Consider the following 24,725-nt stretch of genomic DNA (forward strand, 5'->3'; position numbering starts at 1 on the left):
TGGGGTTCTCTAAGTCTAGAATGTAGAGTCCGTTCATCAGAGGTGCACTACAATAGAACATATCATTTAAATAAATGGAACAACATTTTTTCTTTATTATAAATGAAAAGCCTTTCTTGTCTAAACAAGAAACTGAAATGATGTTCTTTGTGAGAGCAGACACATAACAACATTCATCTAATTCTAGTAAAAGCCCAGAGGGTAGAGATAGAAAGTAAGTTCCTATAGCAACAGCAGCAACCCGTGCTCTATTGCCTACTCGTAGGTTCACCTCGCCCTTCGTCAATGCCCTGCTATTTCTCAGCGCCAGTACATTAGTACAAATGTGAGAAGCACATCCGGTATCTAATACCCACGATGAAGAAATAGAGAGATTAACTTCTATAACATATATACCTGAAGTAGAAATCTCATTTCTCTTCTTCTTAAGATCTTCCAGGTATCCTTTGTAGTTCCTCTTCTAGTGCCCGATCTGACCGTAGTGGAAGCAGGTAGCATCCTTGGCAACCCCTCCTTTATGTTTCATTACCTTGCCTTTTCCCTTGGCTTGGGACTTTCCCTTACTTTTAGGCTTGCCCTTGCCTTTATGCTTTTGCACCATCAAAATGGAGTTGGGCTTTACCTTCTTAAGGTTGAGCTCAGCAGTTCGCAACATGCTTAGCAGCTTAGGAAGTGACTTATCAATTTCGTTCATGTTGTAATTCATGACAAATTGACTGTAACTTTCTGACAAGGATTACAAGATCAAGTCAGTGGCCAGTTCTTGGCCAAGTAGGAATCCCAACCTCTGTAGGTTCTCTATGTACCTAATCATCTTGAGTACATATGGACCTACGAGAGTCCCATCTTGCATCTTGCACTGAAACAGTGCCTTAGAGATCTCGAATCTCTCGTGCCTTGCTTGTCCTTGATATAGTTGACGAAGATGTTCAACCATATCATAAGCAGTCATCAACTCGTGTTGTTTCTGAAGCTCAGAGTTCATGGTTGCGAGCATGAGGCATGACACATCTAATGCATCATCTTGATGCTTCTTATAAGCATCTCAGTCAGCTCTCGAGGCAGTGGCAGGAGGTGCCTCCGGAATAGGCTGCTCCAGGACGTTCAGTTTTCTTTCTTGTGTGAGAACGATTCTTAGATTCCTGTACCAGTCCAGGAAATTAGCTCCACTGAGCTTGTCCTTGTCAAGGATAGAACACAGTGAGAAAGTGTTCGTGTTTGTCAACATGGCAATCTACAACATAAATAAAGCAGAAAGTAAATATCATATTCCACTTATCATTTAATTAGGCCTTTAACTAATTGATGCTCCCACTGAATTATAGGGCTTTTGTAGAATCACGTCATGGATGTGGTCAAACCACACTACTAGATTCATACCAATTAGCTATAATTCTCGCGGGACAAGATCCACATCATACTATGCCTTGAGTTATCTTTGGCTAAATCGCCCAAGACTTAGTATGATCGGTAGGTAACTAATTACCAATTACATCTTTATGTAAGTCTTGATTCCCGACCATTGGAAAATGCCTATAGTTTTACCCAATCCAATTGAGTTAACTAGTTATACTCAATCTAATTGAGTTTGTTCTCACCCAAGCTTTGATAGGCGGGACCAAGATTGTCCCTCTGCACCCTACCAAGATAATATGTGTTGCTCTGATTTGGTAGATTCAACAACAACAAATGATCAAGGTAGTGATGGGCATTTCAAGTTGACGTGATTAAGATCTAATCTAATCGTGAATGTGTATCATATACGCATTAAGGCACTAATTACCCTACATTAGCATGCATCACATACACACAAGTAAATTAATTTGTGATGAGGTCATGGCCCTACTACGATCTTCTCAAGCCAATGAGAAGATCGGATGGTCAACCTAGGGATAAAGACTTCTTCAAGGGCCTCCTTTAACCGCCATGTGTTGACAGCATCCTCCTCGTAACTCCTTCTTGAGTGGACCTTCCACCGCCTCATTTTGTACATTAAAAATATGAAACTCGAGTTACATTCGAGTCTAAAATCTATTTACAACAGTAACATAAATAAAGGAGGCACGACGCGCAGGTCGCATATCATATACAACACGCACAACACTAAAATGGCGCCAATGCCATATTATGAATCACAACACAATTTTAACCAATCACATTAGGATTTTTGGGTCATGACCATCACAATATCATACATAATTCTAAATTATGTATTTTACATAAATTTATATAATTTTACTACTATTTTTATAAATTTTATGAGTCACAACTCCTCGGCGGTCCCGTTTAGCGATTTTCGGACGTAATCGCGGGACAATGCCCCTTGCGGGGTTAGGGGCAACGCCCCTTCTCGCGAAATGAATATCGCGAGTGTCCCACACTGATCTAATAGTGCCTTAAGTCGCTGTCCCAAAACAAAATAATTTTGTTTGGGCGAGACCTTGCCGTTTCGGAAGGTTTTTCTCAGTATTTGAAGCCTACAAGTGTCCAAGCACTTGTTGCTTCGTCTCTACGAGAAAAATACTCAAAAAATCCATAAAGTAGAAAAATTATAGAAACTTAGAGATCTAAAACCTTTTTAATAATAACAAATACAAACATGTACAAGCTTCACACGTGGCTCTGATACCACTATTAGACTTTCGAGCAGCAAAAACCGCTTTTTGCATTGCGAAAACCTCGAAGCTAGCCACGGATCCGTGCGAAGATAAATAAAAATATTCATTTACATGTTTGTCTACACTAGATATACCTTAGATCTATATGAAAAGAAGTGTTACCCTTGTAGCGAAGCCCTTCGCTTATCCCGCTCATCCAAATGGTTGCCGGATCTCGTAGAGTGTCAAGTGTACACTCCTCTACACGTATCCACATGGACAAAAGGTGGAGAGAACCACTTAGAGTGTGCTAGAACTCTTGAGAGGTCTCGGCAATGGAGGAGAGGGAGAGAAGAAGAAGAGAGGAAGAAGATGAAGCCTTGAATTCACACCCCTTGAATTCCCTTAATGTGGTCGGCCACTCTTGAGAGGTTTTAAACCTCCATGTAATACCAAGAGTCATGGCTCTTGGTCTCCCTCATGAAGTGGCACACAATGATGTAGCCTAGATGATGTGGAACATCATCATTGGCCGGCCCATGCCAAGTCACAATGAAGTGGCATTTGGTCAAGTCAAACTTGACCCTTCATCTTCCCTCTCAAGTCAAGTCAAACTTGACCTCTTATCTCCCATGGTTGATCAAATCTAACCTTTGATTCAAGTTAATTTAATTTAATAAATCTCTATTCATTGAATTAAATTGACTCAATGAATCATAGTCTAAAATAGACTCATTCAACACATGAATCAAATTGAGTCCAACTCAATTGGTCTGATTTGGATTACTCTTAATCTAATTTGGTTCATCACATGAACCTAATCCTCTTGATCCATCATATGAACCTAATCTCCGTCTAACTGCCCTTTGTATGTGTCCCTATAGGTTCTTGTAACATTGGTAATACTCCTAAACCCATTTAGAAATATAAGTAATGAGCGGTATCTAGTAACACATCATTACTACCCAAGTTACAAGAATGTTGAGATCCAACATCACCATTGTGACTACTAATTGTGAATCTCACAATATGTGACAATGTCCTTCTATCCTTGACATCTAAATTGATCAATTGAGGCATAGACCATGTCATCCTCTAATCAATTTATGTCTTGAACTCCAAGTAGACTCACTCTAATCAAATGAGCTCAATATCTCATATTGACTCATTTGGGCATTGTCATGCACTTAGTGGTCTCACTCTATCAAGAATCATGATATCACTCCCGTTATATAGGAGGGATAGATCCCTTCTACATCACTCACATCCCTCCACATAATTTATTACATACCCAGTAGTCGCCTTTATAGTCCACCCATTTACGGGTGACGTTTGACGAAGCCAAAGTATGCAACTCCTTATGTAGGGAACCATGGTGACTTCAGGTCCAAGGACTGATAGTCATACTAATAGCCACATGAGAAAGTATATGATACTCATATAACGATCCATGATACTTTCCCATGGCGGGTCATTCAGTATACATTCTCCAATGCATACGCATGTGTCGACTTGATATCTAATATCCATGACTTGTGAGATCAAGTCATCGAGTTGACCTACAAGCTAGTCTCATCGCATTAACATTGTACCTGAATGTTAATACTTGACTAGGAATAATTAAAAGTAGTGTTCTCTATATCATCTCACTATCAATTCAACCAATCGATTGATATAGATAAGAACCTTCTACTCAAGGACGCTATTATACTTAGTTATTTGACACAAATACAAGTAAGTATAATAATCATAAAGAAATACCTTTATAAATATATAGGAATATGATATATCGAGTCCATACAACAATCATCACATGATTGGCTCTAGGGCTCTCACTAACAATACAACCCATAAAGGGTTCAAACTTTATCAAATGGATGTCAAATCCGCTTTTCTAAATGGATTAATAAAAGAAGAAGTCTATGTAGATCAACCACTTGGGTTTGAGAGTTTAGACCATCCTTACTATGTCTTTAAACTAAAGAAAGTCTTATATAGACTTAAGCAAGCACCTAGGCCATGATATGAAAGGTTGATCTCTTACCTAATATCCAAAGGATCCAACCAAGGTTAAATTAACCCAACCCTATTTGTCAAATCAATCAAAGAGGATATCTTTATAGCCCAAGTTTATATAGATGACATAATCTTTAGATCAACCAATTTAGAATTTTTATAAGAATTTATAACCCTAATGGAACAAGAATTTGAAATGAGTTTGGTAGGTAAATTAACTTACTTTTTAGGATTACAAATCAAACAAACAAATGAAGGTAATTACATATATCAAAAAATATATATTAAAGAATTACTTCAAAAATTCGGAATGGAAAATACTAAAGAAATAAAGACACCTATGGTAGTTAACACAACCCTAGATGATGACCCTATTAGAAAACCAGTTGACTTAAAATACTATAGGAGTGTCATAGGTAGCCTACTGTACTTAACTGCAAGTTGACCTAATATTTTATTTGTATTTAGTATGTGTGCTAGATACCAAACTTGTGCTAAAGAATCTCATTTGACTCAAGTCAAAAGAATCTTTAGATATCTTAAAGGTACATCAAATGTAGGAATTTGGTATCCTAGAACAAATAATTTAGAACTAATAGGCTATTCTGACTCAGATTATGGTGGCTGTAAATTGGACAATAAAAGTACAAGTGGTGGATATCAGCTACTGGACCCATCACTTGTCAGCTGGTTTAGTAGAAAGCAACACTGCGTTGCCCTATCTACTACTGAGTCAGAATATATAGTTATAGGAGAATGTGTAGCATAATTATAATGGATGATACACACCTTAAAAGATTTTAATTTAAACTTTACAAATGTAAAAGTATTAATTGATAATGTTAACTCAATTAATTTAATAAAAAATTTTGTGCATCATTTATGAACCAAACACATTGAAATTAAGCATCACTTTATTAGGAATCATGTCACTAAAGGAGATATTGAACCCAAATACATTGAGTCTAAGTCTAATTTAGCTGACATATTCAATAAACCCTTCCCTGAAAGTGAGTTTAGTAATCTACGTCAAAAATTAGGAATGTGCTTAATAGACTAGGATTCTTAAATTGCAAAATTATTTTCAAAAATTATCTTTAAAATTCTAGGATAAAACTTTTTATATTTATCAAAATTCCCTACTTTTAGAATTTTAAAAATTAGTTTTAGACTTAGATTAGATCAATCCCTTAGAAAGCATGCTCCTATAGGTCTAGAACTTGAGCATCTCACCAACACACTAGGACTACTTTGTTTGTAAATTACTAAACTTACAAAGGGGTGAGATGTATAGGCAGATTGCCTTGACTTAAGATGCTTATATCAGTGCATCGACATAAGTCTGGGCATTAAAAACTAAAAAAATATTAATCAGGTTAAGTTATTCAGCTTAGTCAAACACTAACTTGATACATTAACTTAACCTGACTAACCAAATGAAAGTTGCTATCTTCTGATAGTTAGTAAGTAACTAATGGTTATATAGTTAAGAATTTCTTTTGTTGTTCTATTTTAATGTCAGGTTTAGGGGAGGAGTAAATCAAATTTTTTTCATACTTAGTAAAACTATTTGTAAAAAAATTATTTTCTCTTCTTTGAAAATATTTTGTAAAATTATTTTTGAAAAGTGTTTGTCATTTCCTTAAAAATACTATAGCTAAATTGTTTTAAAATTGCTTTAATTTTCCAAACTTATTTTTAAAAATTGGCTTTTATAAATTTATTTTTGACAATTAGTTTTAAAAAATTGTCTAAATTTTGCAAGCGTGTTTTTGAAAATTACTCTAAAAACTACTTTAATTTTGCAAACATATTTTAACTTACATAACTTATAAAGTTCGTAGGTTTTTGCCTTAATATTTTGCAAAATTATCTTAGAGAATATTTTTTGGTAAACTTAAAAACTACGCTATTTTGCCAATTAAAAAGTTAGTTTTTGAATATGTGCTATTTTTCAAAACTTAGCCATTTTGAAAGAGTGAGAAGATGTTGAAAATTATTTCTAATATCAAAAGTTTAAAGTGTTGGTCCCTTTGGAGGCCGGCAAGAGGGGAGGGGTGAATTGCCCTACAAATTAAAACACGAACCTTTCTCGGATTTCAACTATATAATGAACACTTGTAATAAATAAATAAAAGAGACTAAGTAAAGAAAAACAGACACCAGAGTTTTACTTGGTTTGCAATCAGGGGATTGCTAATCCAAGGAATGTAAGCGCACTATCTGATTCTCCTCTGGGCGGAGTAGCCTCTTACAGCGTTGAACGTACAAGAAGAAAAAGTAAAGCACACAGAAGTTGATTACAAGTTCATCGTTCTTAATTAATTGATTTGCTTCTGGACCAAGGCTATATTTATAGCCTTGGTCGGGGCGCCTGGAAGGGTTCCGGGCGCCCTGGGGGGATAAAACTTTATCCCCCAACGTTCAGATCGAGTTTGACTCGATCTGGTCAAAAACCTCATTCCGGGCGCCCCGGATGGTTCCGGGCGCCCCGGAGGGGTCCGGGCGCCTCGGATGGTTCCGGGCGCCCCGGACCCCAAAAGTCAACTCTGGTTGACTTTTTCCGTCTGGTCGCTCCGCTTCGGTTCAGCTCGTCTCGGTCCGGGTCTTCTGTTCCGGCTCCACTAGCTTGGGTGATCTCGGCCATCCGGAATAGGGCTCACCCGAACCCATGTTCCGGCCTTTTCCTCGAGCAGCCTTCCTTCCCGGTTTCTCGTCCCTCGAACGCCGCGCACGTTCTTCTCGTCCACCGGTGTACTCTTCCGCGGACACCTCGTCCCTCAGACGCACCGAGCCCGTCGGCTCTCTCCCGTCCTTCTCGCTAGCCGCGTCTTCCGCTCGACTTCCTGTGTTCCTATGTTCCTGCACACTTAGACACAAGGGTTAAACAACGCAGGACCTAACTTAACTTGTTTGATCACATCAAAACAACTCGGGGTTCCAACAATCTCCCCCTTTTTGATGTGAGCAACCCAAGTTAAGCTAGGGAAAAACAGATGCAATAAAAACAATTTATTTGTAATTAAGTTCAAAGATATTTCATGAAAAATTTATATACCTCCCCCTAGACTTAACATTCTTCTCCCCCTTTGATCACATTAAAAATAGGGGTTCTTTAAACAAGTCTAAGGTAATTTAAATTTCTAAGGCAAAATTTTCAAAGGAAAAATGTATAAGACAATATTCATAGAAAAATTTCTAAGTTAATTAAAAAAATATCTAAGTCAATAATTTTCAGAAATTTTCTAAGTAAAAAAAAATTTGAAATTTTTTATTTTATTTTTTATTATAAATTAATTTTAAATATTCTCAAACACAAATTGAATAACTCTTTTTAAAGCATTAGGTAAATTAAATTAATGCTTTTTCAGTTAGTCAATTAAACTTTTCATTTCGATACTTGGCTTCCAGGTCGTGGCGAGGCACTAGGCCTTCTTGGTTATTGGAGCAACAACCACTTCCTTAGACAAAGCCTTATAATGAAATTAGTCATTTAATTTCCTTGCTGAAAATGCTAAGTCTAAATTTAGATTAGACATGTTTTTGGAACCCAGTAGAGGTTCCTACCTACAGGGTTAACCAAGTATTTCCTAGGTACATAGATTTTTGATATATTTCTAATTTGAATTTGATGAAATCTATAATACCAATTTAAAACTTTATAATTTCTAAAAGTAGAAATATTTGAACTTATATATTTTTTCAATCTTTCTATTTCTTCTTTTAGTTTTTCATTTTCAATTTTTAATTTTTCAAAGTCCTCTATAAGACATGATTTTGCTAAAATTCCTTTTGTTTCCAAAATTTCATTTTTTAATTTGGCATTTTCTTTTTCTAATTTATACATGGATTTAGTCATTGCCTTAATGCCAGAGTAAAGTTGATCAGGGGGTAAGAGGCATACCTCACTTACCATGTCAGACTTAAAGCCTGAATCTCCCCCTGCTTCGCTGCCTTCATCCGAGGTCGCTCCCTCTTCATCGTTGCTCGATTCTGATATACTTTGTCCATCGTAGCTTGCCATCAGTGCCATCCCGGTGTATTCTTGAGCTTCTGATTCAGATGAAGAAGTGTCATCCCAAGTTGCTTTTAGGTTGTGTTTCTTGGGAGACTTCCTTTTGTCCTTTTTGAGTTCTGGGCAGTCTTCTCTTATGTGTCCCTCCTTCTGACACTGGTAGCATCGCACCTTTCTTCCTCCTTTTTGATTCTTTTTATTCTGCATTTTAAATTTATTAGAACTAAAGAATTTTTTAAAATTTCTTACCATGTGCGCTTCTTGATCGTCTTCGGAGTCTGACTCGAGTTCATCCTTCTGAGTTGTGTTCAGCGCTATAGTCTGGGTTGTATCCTTTGTCGTTCCTGCACATCTAGTTTCGTGTAATTCAAGAGTAGAAAAACATTCCTCTAATGTACTTACCTCCAGGTCCTTTGAGATGTAGTAGGCGTCGATGATTGACGTCCACTCTGGAGTTCTGGGAAAGGCGTTAAGTGCGTAGCGTAAGGCGTCCCGATTTGTTACCGTTTCACCGAGGTTCTCGAGACCAGTAACTAGTTCTTTTACCTTTGCATGTAGACCGGCTACTTTCTCACCTTTCTCCAAGCAGATGTTCATTAGTTTGTTTCGGAGGATGTCCCTTCTAGCGAGCTTCGCTTCGGATGTGCCTTCGTGGAGTTCTAGAAACTTCTTCCAAAGTTCTTTAGCTGATGAGTAGCTTCCGATGCGGTTTACTTCCTGAGACAGTAATACGCTTAGCAGGTGATGTTCCGCACGGTTGTTTACTACGAACTCATTCTGCTCTTTTTTTGTCCAATTGCTTTCTTCTTTTTCTTCACCGTTCTGATTTGTTGGAGCTACAAAACCGTATTTCATAATAAAATAAATTTCAATCTCGGTTTTTAGAAATACCTCCATACGACGCTTCTAGTCTGTGAAGTTCCCCTCGAATTTTGGTGGAACGATGCTTGGTCCGGCCATCTTTGTTGCTTCGGTCGGCGGTTAGTCCTCCTGAAGCGTCCTTGCTCTGATACCATTTGTTGGTCCCTTTGGAGGCCGGCAAGAGGGGAGGGGTGAATTGCCCTACAAATTAAAACACGAACCTTTCTCGGATTTCAACTATATAATGAACACTTGTAATAAATAAATAAAAGAGACTAAGTAAAGAAAAACAGACACCAGAGTTTTACTTGGTTTGCAATCAGGGGATTGCTAATCCAAGGAAAGTAAGCGCACTATCTGATTCTCCTCTGGGCGGAGTAGCCTCTTACAGCGTTGAACGTACAAGAAGAAAAAGTAAAGCACACAGAAGTTGATTACAAGTTCGTCGTTCTTAATTAATTGATTTGCTTCTGGACCAAGGCTATATTTATAGCCTTGGTCGGGGCGTCTGGAAGGGTTCCGCGCGCCCTGGGGGGATAAAACTTTATCCCCCAACGTTCAGATCGAGTTTGACTCGATCTGGTCAAAAACCTCATTCCGGGCGCCCCGGATGGTTCCGGGCACCCCGGAGGGGTCCGGGCGCCCCGGACCCCAAAAGTCAACTCTGGTTGACTTTTTCCGTCTGGACCTCCGCTCTGGTTCAGCTCGTCTCGGTCCGGGTCTTCTGTTCCGGCTCCACTAGCTTGGGTGATCTCGGCCATCCGGAATAGGGCTCACCCGAACCCATGTTCCGGCCTTTTCCTCGAGCAGCCTTCCTTCCCGGTTTCTCGTCCCTCGAACGCCGCCCACGTTCTTCTCGTCCACCGGTGTACTCTTCCGCGGACACCTCGTCCCTGGGACGCACCGAGCCCGTCGGCTCTCTCCCGTGCCGTCCTTTTCGCTAGCCGCGTCTTTCGCTCGACTTCCTGTGTTCCTAAGTTCCTGCACACTTAGACACAAGGGTTAAACAACGCAGGACCTAACTTAACTTGTTTGATCACATCAAAACACCTCGGGGTTCCAACATAAAGCATATATTTTTGCCTTAAATGACTTTTTCAAAATTTTCCTTTAACTTATTTTTTTTACCAAGTTAAAACTCCCCCCATACTCCTGATAATTTTACTTTTCCCTCCATTACTTAATCATATTGTTTCAACTTGTCTATGCTTATTTTTTTTTATGAATGCCAAAGGAGGATGGTTAGGTGGTTTAAGTTAGTTAGCAACAAAATACCAAACATAAAATAAGACTAACTTAAAAACCATGTCGTTACTTATAATTGCTTACTTTTTGCATATTTTTCACTAACTTAACCCAGGTTGTCATTACATTAAAAAGGGAGAGATTATTGGTGCAGTTAGGACTAATGGTCTAACTCAGGTTTTGATGAATGACAAAGTAGGTTAAGTTAGTTTCGTTGTGATCTAACACTTTGACTAAGTGTGCAGGAGAAGTCTAGCTAGGTCGATGGGCCGACCGGATAGCTGGCACGAAGCCCAGCTAGGTTGACGGGCTGACCAGATAGCTGGCATGAAGACCAGCTAGGTTGACGGGTTGATTGGATAGCTGGCACGAAGTCTAGACAGGTTGACGAGCTGACCGGATGTCTGGCATGAAGTCTAGCTAGGTCGATGGGTTGACCGGATAGCTGGCACGAAGTCCAGACTGGTCGATAGGCTAACTGAATGTCTGGAAAAAGGTAAGTAAATATATGTCACTAGAGGAGAGTGACTGTGAGGACGCGTACCAATTGAGGGATAGTAGGTGTCGGTCCAGTTTAGGACCATTTGGGATCCCTAAACTGAGACCTTGACTAGTTCCTGGTCCTAGGAGGATAGAAACTAATTACTCTATTTATTATATTTATGCTAACACTTGTCTTGTAGGGTATTTAGACAAACACATTTGTTGCAGGGCAAAAAAGCAAGCAAGGAAGCAAAGCTGCCTTCGGGTGAACAGTACCCGAGGGCACCTTCCATGGCTATGGAAGGCGACTCAGTACTGTTCATGGAAGGCACCCTCCACAGATAAAAGTTGATTGATTCACAGATAAGGCACAGTGAAGTCGGGAAAAATTTTATCCCATTGGAGGCGCCTTCCATGCCTATAGGAGGCGCCCTCCAAGCCCTTTATAAGGCAGTTTCGAGGAAGCATTGCATCATCAAGTACAATCTAGCTACTACGCGTATATTCAAGCTTATGATTACTTCAGGTTCTTGTTGTGACTCTATTGCGAAGCTGCTGAGCCTGATGGCTACTCCGAGGAGTTCCGATCGTGTCTGACAGATAGACATCAACACGAAGTGCTTCATCTTTTGATCTTTAAAAGTGTTGGTAACATTTCTTTTATTGTACTTAACTATTATAAAAGGCAAGTGCAGTGTGTTGCACTTAGCTTTATTTCTATTGTACTCAATTATCTCTTCTGGGGGTATCGAAAGAGATTTTTGGTGGATTGTCCATCGATAGGTCCGTGGGACCTCGACTTTAGAGTATGAGTCACTGAAGGCTCCGAACCAAATAAAACCGCTCGTGTTTTTTTTAGTGTTTCTTTCGTATTTACTTTCTGCTGCGTATACTCGAGTTTTCAAACCAATCAAAAGGAGCGTTTTAAAAAAAATACCACGTGTTTCACCCCCTCTCACATGCATCACGATCCAACACTTTGATCGGCGGTTAGTCCTCCTGAAGCAAACTTGGCTCTGATACAACTTGTTAGGACACTTGACAGCCGGTTAGAGGGGGGGGGGGGGTGAATAGCCCCTACATAAAATAAACAAAATCAACCTTTCTTAGACTTATAACTTAAACAAAAGTAACATCTTGCATAAACAAAATAAAAGATAAACTAAAAAGATGAGGCTCACAAATTTACTTGGTTACAACTAGGGAGGTTGTTAATCCAAGGCAGATTAATGCTCACTAATATCTCCTTCAGGTGGAGAAGCCTCTTTACAATAGTAAATGCACAGAATCAAAAAGCTAAACAAAACAGAAAGCAACTACAAGTGTTGTTGCACTATTTCTTATTATTCTGAGCTTCTAGGAGCAGGGCTACTTATATTGCTCTACTCAGGGCACCTGGAAGCATTCCAAGCACCTGGAATGGGATAAAACCTTATCCCCGACGCGCTGGTCAAAAGCCACATCGATTTTGATAAAACTTAGGTTTAGGGCGCCTGGACTGTTCCAAGCGCCCAGAATCATTCCGGGCGCCCCGGACTGCTCCGGGCGCTCGGAATCGTTCAGGGCACCCCGGACTACTCCGAGCGCTCGAAATCATTCCGGGTGCCCTAGACTACTCTGGGCGCCTGGAATCGTTCCAGGCACCCAGAAGGGGAAAGTCAACAGAATCGTCAACAGAATCCGGAATATGGCTCACCTAAACCTAACTTCTGGCCTTCTCGAGCAAGCTTCCGCTCTGGCTTCTTATCCCATAGAATCATCGCGTGCTTCTTTCTCATCCGTAGTGTACTCTTCTACAGATCTTTGTCCTTCGGATGCACCAAGCCTATCAGCTCTCTCCCGTGTCGACCTTCTCGCTAGCTGTGTCTTTTACTCCTTGAGCAATCTTCCGCTCTAGCTTATTGTCCCTCGGAAACACCGCACACTCCCTTCTCATCCGCTAGTGTACTCTTTTGTAATACCTCATCCCTCAGATGCACGGAGCCCATCAGCTCTCTCCCATGCTATCCTTCTCGCTAGTTGCTTCTTTTGCTCGACTTCCTATGCTCCTAAGTTCCTGTACACTTAGACATAGGATTAAACACAATAGGACCTAACTTAACTTGTTTGATCACATCAAAACTACATCGGGATACCAACAATATTCATCGACTCGGTCACATCGAACTACCTTCATCTTTTTATTAAGTTAGTTTTCAACCTCATTTTTATAGAGAGCAAATTTCTCTATAGCTTCATCCTTACTTTTGAGAAGATACACATAACAGTATTTTGTGTTATCATTTATAAAAGTGATGAAGTATTTATTAATATCATGTGTTGTCGTACCTTTTAGGTCACACACGTCAGTCTGGATCAGGTCAAGTGGTTCGTTACTTCTTTCAATATGTTGAAAGGATGACCTTGTCATTTTCGTATCAACACAAATCTCACATTTGTGTTTTGGGTCAAAGTGGAATGTAGGTATGCTTTGCATATTTATTAATCTACGTAACACACCGTAGTTAATATGTCTTAATCTACCATGCCACAAACATGAAGACTCAAGCATATAAGTGGAAGAGCTTTCATTTTTATTTATCTTAGGCCTAATGGCCATTACATTGAGCTTAAATATCCCATCAGATACATAGCCCCTTCCTACAAACATTCCATTATTGGACAATACAACTCTTTCCGACTCAAAAACAATGTGAAAGCCATGCTTGTTTAATAGTGATTTGGACACTAAATTCTTTCTAATCTCCGGAACATACAACACATTATTTAGAGTAAGGTCCTTGCCCGAGGTCATCTTCAATACCACTTTGCCTTGGCCCATGATGTCCGAGGTTGCTGAGTTCCTCATGAACAGTTTGTCTCCAGTAACTTCTTCAAAGTTGTGGAACAGTTCCTTGTTGCAACACACATGTCTGGTGGCTCCAGTATCGATCCATCATTGCTGCGGGTTTGAACCGACCAGATTTAGTTCTGAGACCACTAAGCAGAGGTCATCCATATTTGGTCCCTCGTTCAGGTTGGTCTCTTGTTTTTTCTTTGTCTTTCTGCACTCTGAAGATTTGTGACCCACTCAATCACAGTTGAAGCACTTCCCAGAGAACTTTTTGTTGATGCCTCCTCTGGGTACCATCTTGGAAGATTTGGAGTTCTTCCATTTCAAGCTTTGACCGTGCTCGACCACATTGGCTTTCATAGTAGCTTGAGAGAACAACTTTATCTCTAAACTCTTGTTGTCTTCTTTGATGTGAAGTCTAACAATGAGTTCCTCTACATTTATCTCCTTCCACTTGTGCTTTAGGTAGTTCTAGAAGTCCTTCCAACTGGGAGGCAGCTTCTCAATGATAGCAACCACCTAGAAGGTTTCATTCAGAACCATCCCTTCTATGTGGATCTCATGCCAGATCACCTGAAGCTCCTAGACTTAGCTGATCATCATCTTGGAGTCTACCATTTTGTAATCTAAGAATCGTCCCACGATGAACTTCTTGGCCCATGCATCCTCCATCTTGTACTTCTTGTCCAGGGACTCCCACAGCTCCTTAGTCATTCTCTTCATGCTATACATAGCGTACAACGAGTTAGCAAGGAAGTTGAGGATGTAATTTTGGAAAAGAAACTTAGAATGAGTCCATGCCTCTACTGTACTGATGGTCTGCGCATCAGCATCCTCAAGAACTGAGCTAGATTGAGCATGGTCAAGTAGAAGAGCATCTTTTGCTGCCACCCCATGAAGTTTAGTCCACTGAACTTCTCTGACTTTTCCCCATGATTGATTAGCACAATTCCAATCGGGGCGGAGGGGGCTTTCATGAGTTGAGTCTGTTGCATCTCAACACTATGTTCGGTGGTCATCTCAACAAAAGCGGATATGTTTCAAAATTGTTGGACAAAAATAATCTGCTGCTGGAGATTTACGGGGTGTTAGATAAATTTAAATATACCGAATTAAATTCACTTATCTGTTGAAATGACTTGAGCCAATAATATCAGGCTGCCAGCAGAGGCTGGTGTCTGCCAAGCGTTGAACGCAGGCTTCATAGTGGTTGATCAGGCGAAATAGGCTAAGGTTGACCGAAAGTAGAGGCTTAGGCTGACCGAGCGAAGCTTAAGGCCGACCGAGCAAAGAAGCCGACTGAGTGATGAGGTCGACTGAGCGAAGAGGCTGACTGAGTGAAGCTTAAGGTCGATCGAGCAATGAGACCGACTGAGTGAAGAGGTCAACTGAGCGAAGATGCCGACAGAGTGAAGCTTAAGGCCGACCTAGTGAAGAGGCCGACCAAGTGAAGAGCCCAACCGAGTGAAGCTTATGGCCGACTGATCAAAGAGGCCAACCGAATGAAGAGGTCGATCGAGTGAAGAGACCGACCGAGAGAAGCTTAAGGCTGACCAGCCGACTGAGCGAAGAGGCCAACTGAGCGAAGCGTAACAGTAGGGCGAAGCCTAGAAAGTGGCCAGACGAGTAAACTGAGTGAATTGAGGCCTGCGACGAACGCAATTTCCTTGAAACAGATTCGCTCCACCTCCGGCTGTGCTTTGAGACTTTCTTAGGTCGTCTGTTTCCCAGCATACAATAGCAAACCGTGATTCTCCCCAAGCACTAAGGGTCATGGAGAATTGAGAGGTACCCGACCGCTATCACAGACACTCCACCAAGTAAGAGATACAACGACAGAGGAGAAGGGGAACGTAGGTGGAGAGCTTCTGTTGCTTTTCTATGTGCATAAACTTTTGCCTGTGGTCGCAGCCTCCTTATATAGGAGCTCAAGACCGGAGGGCAGCATTAATGATCATTACTCGCCAAGCAATGAAACGACAACGTTTCACTCGACCATTTTGATTTTGCATTAATCTTTCTTTAATGCATCTGTTACACAAGCAACAAAAAGATTTACATGGGAAAATGTTGGTTGTTCCACTTGGGCAAATTTTGCTCCAACCGGTCCAACATTCGGTGCGCGCAGGTCATGCCCGCACACGAGTCAACATGGTTCAGTACAATCCGGGTCCTGGATTTGCACTCCGAGGTTCATCTTAGCACACCCAAGGTTCCTCAAGTGAATTGAGGTGCCTCCAGTGTCAACAGATCAGTATAAGAACATTACGATGTCGATCACACTCAACAGAACTGAGGCACCTCTAATCAACCGAGACATCTTAGATGTGCCACATTAGTAAAACAACTATTTCAATCATGGGTTATAAAAAGAGTCCTTGAGTTCAAAATTAAATACACATTATGTATTTCAGATTCTAGTTCTATACTTGTTTCTTTTCATGCTTTCAATTTTTATAAAAGGTTACTCCATCTTTGATGCTTTTCTTGAAGGAGACATATAGTGAGCTTGCATAGTTCTTGGACTAACAACTCAAGGGCTGTAAATTTTTTAAAAAATTACTAATATACTTTTAAAATTTTAAGTAATAAAATAAATTTAATTAAAAAAAAAACCACAAATCCTTCTTTCCAATCCTTTTCAAGCCGCTTCATACCCTTTTCTCAAAAAAAAATTTCTTCTTCTCCTTTACCTTATAATTTATGAAGGTGTCATATTTTCCTTGTGATTTAAGAAAGTATCATATCTTCCCTTACTTCCCTCCTCTTTTGACCTTTCTATTTTGGAAACATATATCATATTTATTTGTTGTTCTTTATGTGTTAATTGTTAGTTTGGTGCTTTGAGTTTTCATCTATTTGAGTATTTTAAACTATGAAGATGGTAAAGAATCTGACTTTGAAACAAAATGGATAATCAATGATTAAATAACATTTTGCTGGCGTATATTGAATTTTTAATATTTATTTAGTAACTTATCAAATGATTGTATTATGAATTATTATAAAAAAATATGAAAGATCATAAAAGTCAATTATAAGTCACATTTAAATTGATGATAATATTTTAACTTTTTGTTCATCTTTTAGGATATAAATTATAGTTTTATGATTTTCTATGAATTGTGACCAGCCCCTAAATAAAATTTCTAGGTCCGCCTCTATGTGTGTGTCTTTGCTAAAGAACATTAGCAAAAGAATTAATTTTATTGATAGGTTATTCACCTCCTTTTAGACCTTCCATCCGTTCTATATTAACTATTTTTTGCCCAACTTGATTAACCATAAAAAAGAATTCAAGATAAACTTGTTTAACCATTTTAACAACTTAATTATTTTAGACTTAATTTAATTTGATCAAACAAGTTTACTGCAAAGTCTAAATTGACTCGACTCATTTACAGTTCAAGAATTTCAGTCGTCACTACAACAAAAATGTTAAAAGATAACACCCCAAAGACAACTGTTTTAAGAGAAACCGTTGTGAATTTGATCAAAGACAACGGTTTTTGACAAAACCGTTGTCTTTGAACTCCCCATTAAATATAAAAGACAACGATTTTGTGAAAACTGTTGTCATCGAGCGACTTCATTTTAAAACAACAACACTTTTTACAACAATTTTCTAAACCGTTGTCTTTAAGCGCGTTTTTAGGGGCTACGACAATAGTTTTGATATAATTGTTGTATTTGACTTTGGTCTTTTTTCCCCTCGCGCGCAGTTTTACTTTCCCTCTCTCTTTTCGGCACCATGTTTTCCCCTTTGCATTCCTGAGCCCTAGCCATTTTTCTTTCTCTCTCCTCATACAATCTCTTCAAGCCAACCTATCGACCGATCGTCCGCCTCCGCTGGATCTTCCTCACGACGTGCTCTCCTCTCGTTTCTTTTTTTTGTTGGTCCAGTTAGCGATAAAAGTTTTACTTTCTCCCAATTAGACGCTTTCTTAGTTGCTTCCGTCTCTTTTTCCCCAATCAAAAGGGAAAAAATGGTTCTTTTTCGTTGTGGTTGTGAGAGGTTGATTTGATGTGAAACCCTAGTCACTTCCGTGCTGTTAGGTCGATTTGTGTGAGCAGAGGTATCGGATCCGAGCTCGATATGGGAAACTGCTGCCTTTCACTGGAGGTCGTCGCTCAGGAGGACATCAAGACCTTCCCCCGTCCCCATCATGACCTCGGCACCAGCCCACTAGCCAACAAGAACCTCCTTAGCCAGAACCGCGGCGGGCACTCCAAGCGAATAATGGCGGTTCTTAGTGGAGACGCCAGGGCGGTGGGCGAGATCAAGGAGGAGACGTACTACATTTAGTTTAGAATTATTTGCTTGTTTGGATGCTTTTGTTTGGTTAACATCTATCTTTCTTATTTTACAGAGGGGAAGATTGATTATCGTGCACGCATCAGGTTGATTAACCAAGACAAGAACAAATACAATACTCCCAAATATCGATTTATTGTTAGATTTGTATCCTTGGAATTTGCTTCTAGTCTCATACTTTTTTCTTTCATTTTTCCTGGTTTATAATTCTCATATTATATTCTTAATGAGATGACGGTGAAAGGATATCATTGCACATATTCTGCAAGCATTCTTTATATGCTTCCTGTACTTATCATCTGAACTCTCGCATTATGGACTTGAAGTTGGTTTAACTAACTATGCTGCAGGTAACCACTCACTCATCTTTCTTAATAGATGCTATGGTTATTAAAAAGCCAAAGTTGATGTTATACAGCCTATTGCACTGGACTTCTTTTGGCTCGGCGAGTATTAAAGAAGCTTGAATTAGACGAAGAATATGAGGGGAATGTGGAGGTACACATTTTATCCTTTTGTGTAGTTTCTTACTAGTATTTACCTGCAGGCTTGAACAACTTGTGCTAATCTCTTGGATAGGCTACTGGAGAAGATTTTTCGTGACCACAACTAACAGATGATTTAGTGCATATTTTCGTGATGGTTAATTTGCAACTTTCATGTTTATTTATACTTTATTTATCTCTATGCTATTTTATGTTTTATTTGGTTTCCCATTTTTGATGTGTTTGTGTCAAAAAATGGCTCAAGGATACACTAAGATGTAGATCAAGGCTGTTCGTTAGATCGGGAGCATGAAATGAGTGTTTGTATAGCTTTTCCAAAGAGAGAGTTTGTGGTTGTGCACCTTGGGATGTCATTAGATAAAGCCTATAGTTTGTCAATTGAAGATATCAAAGAAAAAAAAACTTCCTAGTTATTATTGATTATTGATCTTTTTGAAAAAATTTCTCTATAGCATAATGATTAGTTACCATATGAATACATACTAATGATCTTCATTCTTGTTGAGCCTCATTAAAAATCACTTCCATTCTAGGTGAAAGATTTTCTGAGATAGTTGGAAGCCCTTATTACATGGCTCCAGAAGTTTTAAAATGGAATTATGGACCAGAAATTGATATATGGAGTGCTGGCATTTTGGGCCGGTAAGCTTTCTATCAATAAATCCATTTTGCACACTTTATTATTTGTTCTACCACTTTTTGCAAATAAGTTACTTATTGTCTATTATTGTAAACTTTCCATGAATAAATCTATTCTTTATTAGCTCTATTACTTTCTGCTAACAAGTTACATGTTGTCTATTAATTAATACACTTTTTGTATTTCTTCATATATATTTTCTATCTAACAAGAGCTATGTTTCTTAATTGCAGAATTTACCTTCCATTGCTCATTGCATAGCATGTTCATCTCTCATGTTCTCATTTCTGAGGTTGATCATTAGGACTTTTTAATTAAAATCCTTTTTCTACTTTTTGCACAGTTTTGTAGGAAATCTTGGTCTTTGTGGCTATTGGCTAAGCTCGCCTTGCCACTGTTAGTTAGAGCCCTAGAGCCTATCATATGATGATTGTTGTATGGACTCATTGTATCATATTCCTATGTTTATAAAGGCATTTTCGTTATGGTTATTATACTTACTTGTATTGATGTCAAATAACTAAGTATAATAGCGTCCTTAAGTAGAAGGTTCTTATCTATATTAATCGATTAGTTGAATCGATAGTGAGATGATATAGAGAACACTACTCTTAATCATTCCTAGTCAAGTATTAACATTCAGGGACAATGTTAATGCGACGAGACTAGCATGTAGGTCAACTTGATGACTTGATCTCACAAGTTATGGATATAGAGATATCAAGTTGACACATGGGTATGCATTGGAGAATGCATACTGAATGACCCGCCATGAGAAAGTTTCATGGATCGTTATATGAGTGTCATATACTTTCTCATGTGACTATTAGTCCTTGGACCTGAAGTCACCATGGCTCCCTACATAAGGAGTTGCATACTTTGGCTTCGTCAAACGTCACTCATAACTGGGTGGACTATAAAGGCGATTACTGGGTATGTAACAAATTATGCGGAGGGATGTGAGTGATGTAGATGGGATTTATCCCCCCTATATGATGGGAGCGACATCATTATTCTTGATAGAGTGAGACCACTAAGTGCATGACCATGCCCAAAAGAGTCAATATGAGATATTGAGCTCATTTGATTAGAGTGAGTTTACTTGGAGTTCAAGATTTAGATTGATTAGAGGATGACACGGTCTATGCCTCACATTGATCAATCTAAATGTCATGGATAGAAGGACATTGTCATATATTGTGAAGAGTAACAATTAGTAGTCACAAGGTGATGTTGGATCTCAACATTCTTGTAACTTGGGTAGTAATGATGTGTTGCTAGATACCGCTCATTACTTATGCTTCTAAATGGGTTTAAGAGCATTGCCAACATTACAAGAACCTATAGGGTCACACACAAAGGGCAATTAGATAGAGATTAGGTTCATTTGATGAACCAAGTTGGATTAAGAGTAATCCAAATTAAACTAATTGAGTTGGACTCAATTTGATTCATTTGTTAAATGAGTCTAATTTAGACTTGGTGTAAAATACCAGAAAAAAAAATGACGAACATTGATAAGGGAATTTTCCGGAATTTTTAGAAATTTTTCTGGAATTTTTCGGACACCGTATGGACGAGTTTACGGGGATGAAAATTGGACCCCAGGGAAGTCTGTTTAAGGTACCCCATTTAAGTGAGGAAAAGTTATTTTTTTTCTTTTCCTTTTTATTTTCTTTTCTTTCTATTTTCTTTTATTCCTTCGGTTTCCTTCCCCGCAGAACAGAGCCGCGTGCCCTAACCTCCTCTGTGCCAAAATCGTCGTCTCCTCTTCTCCTTTTCCTCTTCCTCACGTTGTCTTCTCCCCTTCTTTTTTTTTGTTTTGTCTTTCTTCTTCCATTCTTTTCCCCCAAAACCCGACGGCTAAGGAACCCGAGGCAGTTCATCTCCACCCCTCCTTTTTGCTCCCTTCGTCCCTCTGTGCTGCCATTGACCACTGACAACGCCGACTTCCCTGTCCAAGCGCCGGCGACACTCGAGCCACCGCCAGTCGAGCCGCTCCTCAGCCCTAGCGTCGGCCTCCTCCACGTTGTGCCACAGTTTTCCCGATGTCGATCCCTTTGCCTAGCACTAGCGCCGGCCACCAGGTTCCCCGAGCCACCACTGCTCAATTTGGGCAATTTCCTGTGCCCTAGGTTGGGACCACAGTCGGCCGAATCTTCCCCCAGATTCCCTTGCGGCTAGGTCACGGATTGAAGGTGTTAGAGATCAGTAAGGTTGGTAGACGGATTATGGAAGTAGGTTATATTTGAATGCCTTGTTGAATTCTTGATCTCCATTATTGATCCTCGTACGTGATCTGTTCAGTGAAGAATTTGTCCTGCTGTGGATTAGAAATCACGGCTGCGAGGAAGAGTTTCCAGCCAAGCGTTGTGCGCTGAGGGGAAGATTTCAGCAAGGGGGTCTGCCGGGGTGTACTTTGTTCTAGCAGCAACAGCGATTGTGAGGGGGAGGTTGATTTCTGTGGATCAATGGCTGTGAATACAACTGTGAACTTGAGGTAAGGATAAGGATTTAATATATGTATTGAATTGGATTACATAGTTAATTCTTAGTAGTTCATATGTGATTGAAATTAGTCTAACGATATGATTAGGGTTAAGATAATTAACCCAAGTTAATCGTTGGATTTAATTTAGGAAGGTTGAGGTTTATGTGATTGGGGGTTTTCCCTAAATTATCCTTAGGGATTTTGTTTAGCTATCCTTATGAAACTCTAGCTAAATAAATGTATGTATATCGGTTGACACAGTATTTTGATGCGAGGCGAGGATCTCGACATCGGATTGGTTCGATTCGATCTACATTAGAGGCGGGTACCTTGACTTATCTTTTTGATATGTCTCGTTGATATGTCTAGTAGGTCATAGCTTTTAGTAATAATTATGTTCGTCATTGTTTCGGTATGTCACCTTTGGATACCTGTAACATGCTTGTTTGCTCACCTGATATGCATTTTATGCTAGTACCCACATGATTATATATATATATGCTCAGAGAAGTAGTGACATACCATGCTTGTTATGTTCAGGACCTAGGTTTTTGATATCCTATCTGACCTGTGTACATTAGATCTTCGTATTTGACCATCGATATTATGATACTCATTTTATGTATATGGATATAGTTATGCTGATCAGTTTATTGCCATGCTTAGTGTCATGCATCATGATTGCATGCTGCGCGATTGTCAGCTCCACTATGGTTGAGCACATCACCAGTTACATGTACTGCACACACCACCACTCATGGGTTAGTGGTATATCAGACAGGTGTGTGGCGGTTCTGCTGTTTGGCTCCGTTGGTCTGAGGACTCAGCGTGGTAGTCGGCAGACAGTTTCGCTCTGTTTGGCTCCGCTGGCATTTAGTGTAGCAGCATGGTAGCCGGCAGACAGTGGACTCTGTTTGGCTCCGTTGGTCAGGTGACTCGGCATCGTGTACCGGGAGATGAGAGCATTGAGCTCCCCCATTTATGATTTGGGGTCAGAGGACAGAAGTACTCCGACAGCATCCTGTCCACTCAGTCACTCATCAGGTATGGTGATGGTAGAGTGCACGGTTGTCACAGCCCTACCCACTCGGTCTCACCATTGTGTGTGAGATGACTGACTGGCGTCAGGGGTGACCAGGACGCATCATTGGCATCATACACATTTATGCATTTACTGCTTGTGTTTGCTGCACTTATATGCTGCATTTGGATGGATGCATATGTTTGACATGCATACAAGATTTATGACACTTCCGGTCTGACGACTTGATTATTATGATAGGTGGCCCTGGTGAGTACAGTACTCTTCAACCTTTTCTATTATGCATTACCTTCTTTTGTTCAGGAGACTGTACTCCATAGTTATTTCTATTTGTTATAGTTTACTATACATGTCAACTAGGTATCTGCTGAGTTGTTGAACTCACCCCCATGGACACTATCTTTTTCAGGTACTAGGTTATTTATGGAGACGCTTGGAGTATCCTGGCTGCCGGTCCCTACGTCACATCAGAAGACCTGTCTCTACCTTTGTTTATTGTTATTTTTGGTATATGTATTTGTGTACTTAGCTTTGTGTTCCGGTTTTGTGTTCGGAGTGTTGTTTTGGTTGTGTGGTGTAAGCCTAGTCGGCTAGCAGTGTTTTATTTGGTTTTGTATGAGCTTGTATTTTATGTTTATCCGCTGTATTGGTTTTGTTTTAGCCGTGTAGGCTGATGATATATATATAACTGCGTGGTTGTGTGTATATTCCAGTCGCCTGTGGCTGATGTATATTATGCCTGTAGAAATGCTTCAGATTGTCACCAGTACAGGGGAGATGTTGCCTAAATTTTTTCGGACAGGGACTCCTCTGGGGCGTGACACTTGGACTCATTGAATCAATTTAATTCAATGAATATAGATTCATTAAATTAACTTGGCTTGAATCAAATGGTTGGATTTGATCAACCATGGGAGAGAAGAGGTCAAGTTTGACTTGACCTAAGAGGGAAGATGAAGAGTCAAGTTTGACTTGACCTTGACTTGACCAAAGACATGTCATTGTGACTTGGCATAGAGTGGGCCAATGATGATATTCCACATCATCAAGGATAGTACATGTGTGTGCCACCTCATGAGGGAGATCAAGAGTTGTGACTCTTGGTATTCCATGGAGTTTAAAACTCCTCATGAAGTGGTCGGCCACATTATGATTGTGTGGGTTACAATTTTGTGAATCATTCACTCCTTCTTCCTCCTTGCATATTCTTCTCTCCCTCTCCTCCACCTTGGCCGAAACCTTCAAGAGTGCTAGCACACTCTAAGGTTTCTTCTCCACCTTTTTGTTCGTGTGGATACTGTTGGATCGAAAGCGCTAGAGGGGGGGGTGAATAGCGCTCGTGGATTTCACGCGTTTCGAATTCGAAAATCATTCGAGAGTTTAAGCAGCGGAAATAATAACAAAAGAATAATCATACAGAACAATCCAAGAATTTACTTGGTTCGGAGCCTAGGGCAACTCCTACTACAAGGCCTACGCTTGTTGAGCGTTTACTTTGGGCAACAATTATAATCGTTAAATGTTTTACAGAAATGCAATACAAAAACAATAGTAATTTTATACTGACAACAGAGAAAAGTAGAATTGCAGCTTCTGGTTGTCGGGGCATTGCTTCAGCACTTCTAGGTCGTCTCTTGAGCAACAAATAGTCGAAGAATCGCTTGAGAATTGTTGTAAAAAG

This window comes from Zingiber officinale, chromosome 1A, assembly GCF_018446385.1.
Source record: "Zingiber officinale cultivar Zhangliang chromosome 1A, Zo_v1.1, whole genome shotgun sequence".
Classification (NCBI taxonomy): domain Eukaryota; kingdom Viridiplantae; phylum Streptophyta; class Magnoliopsida; order Zingiberales; family Zingiberaceae; genus Zingiber; species Zingiber officinale.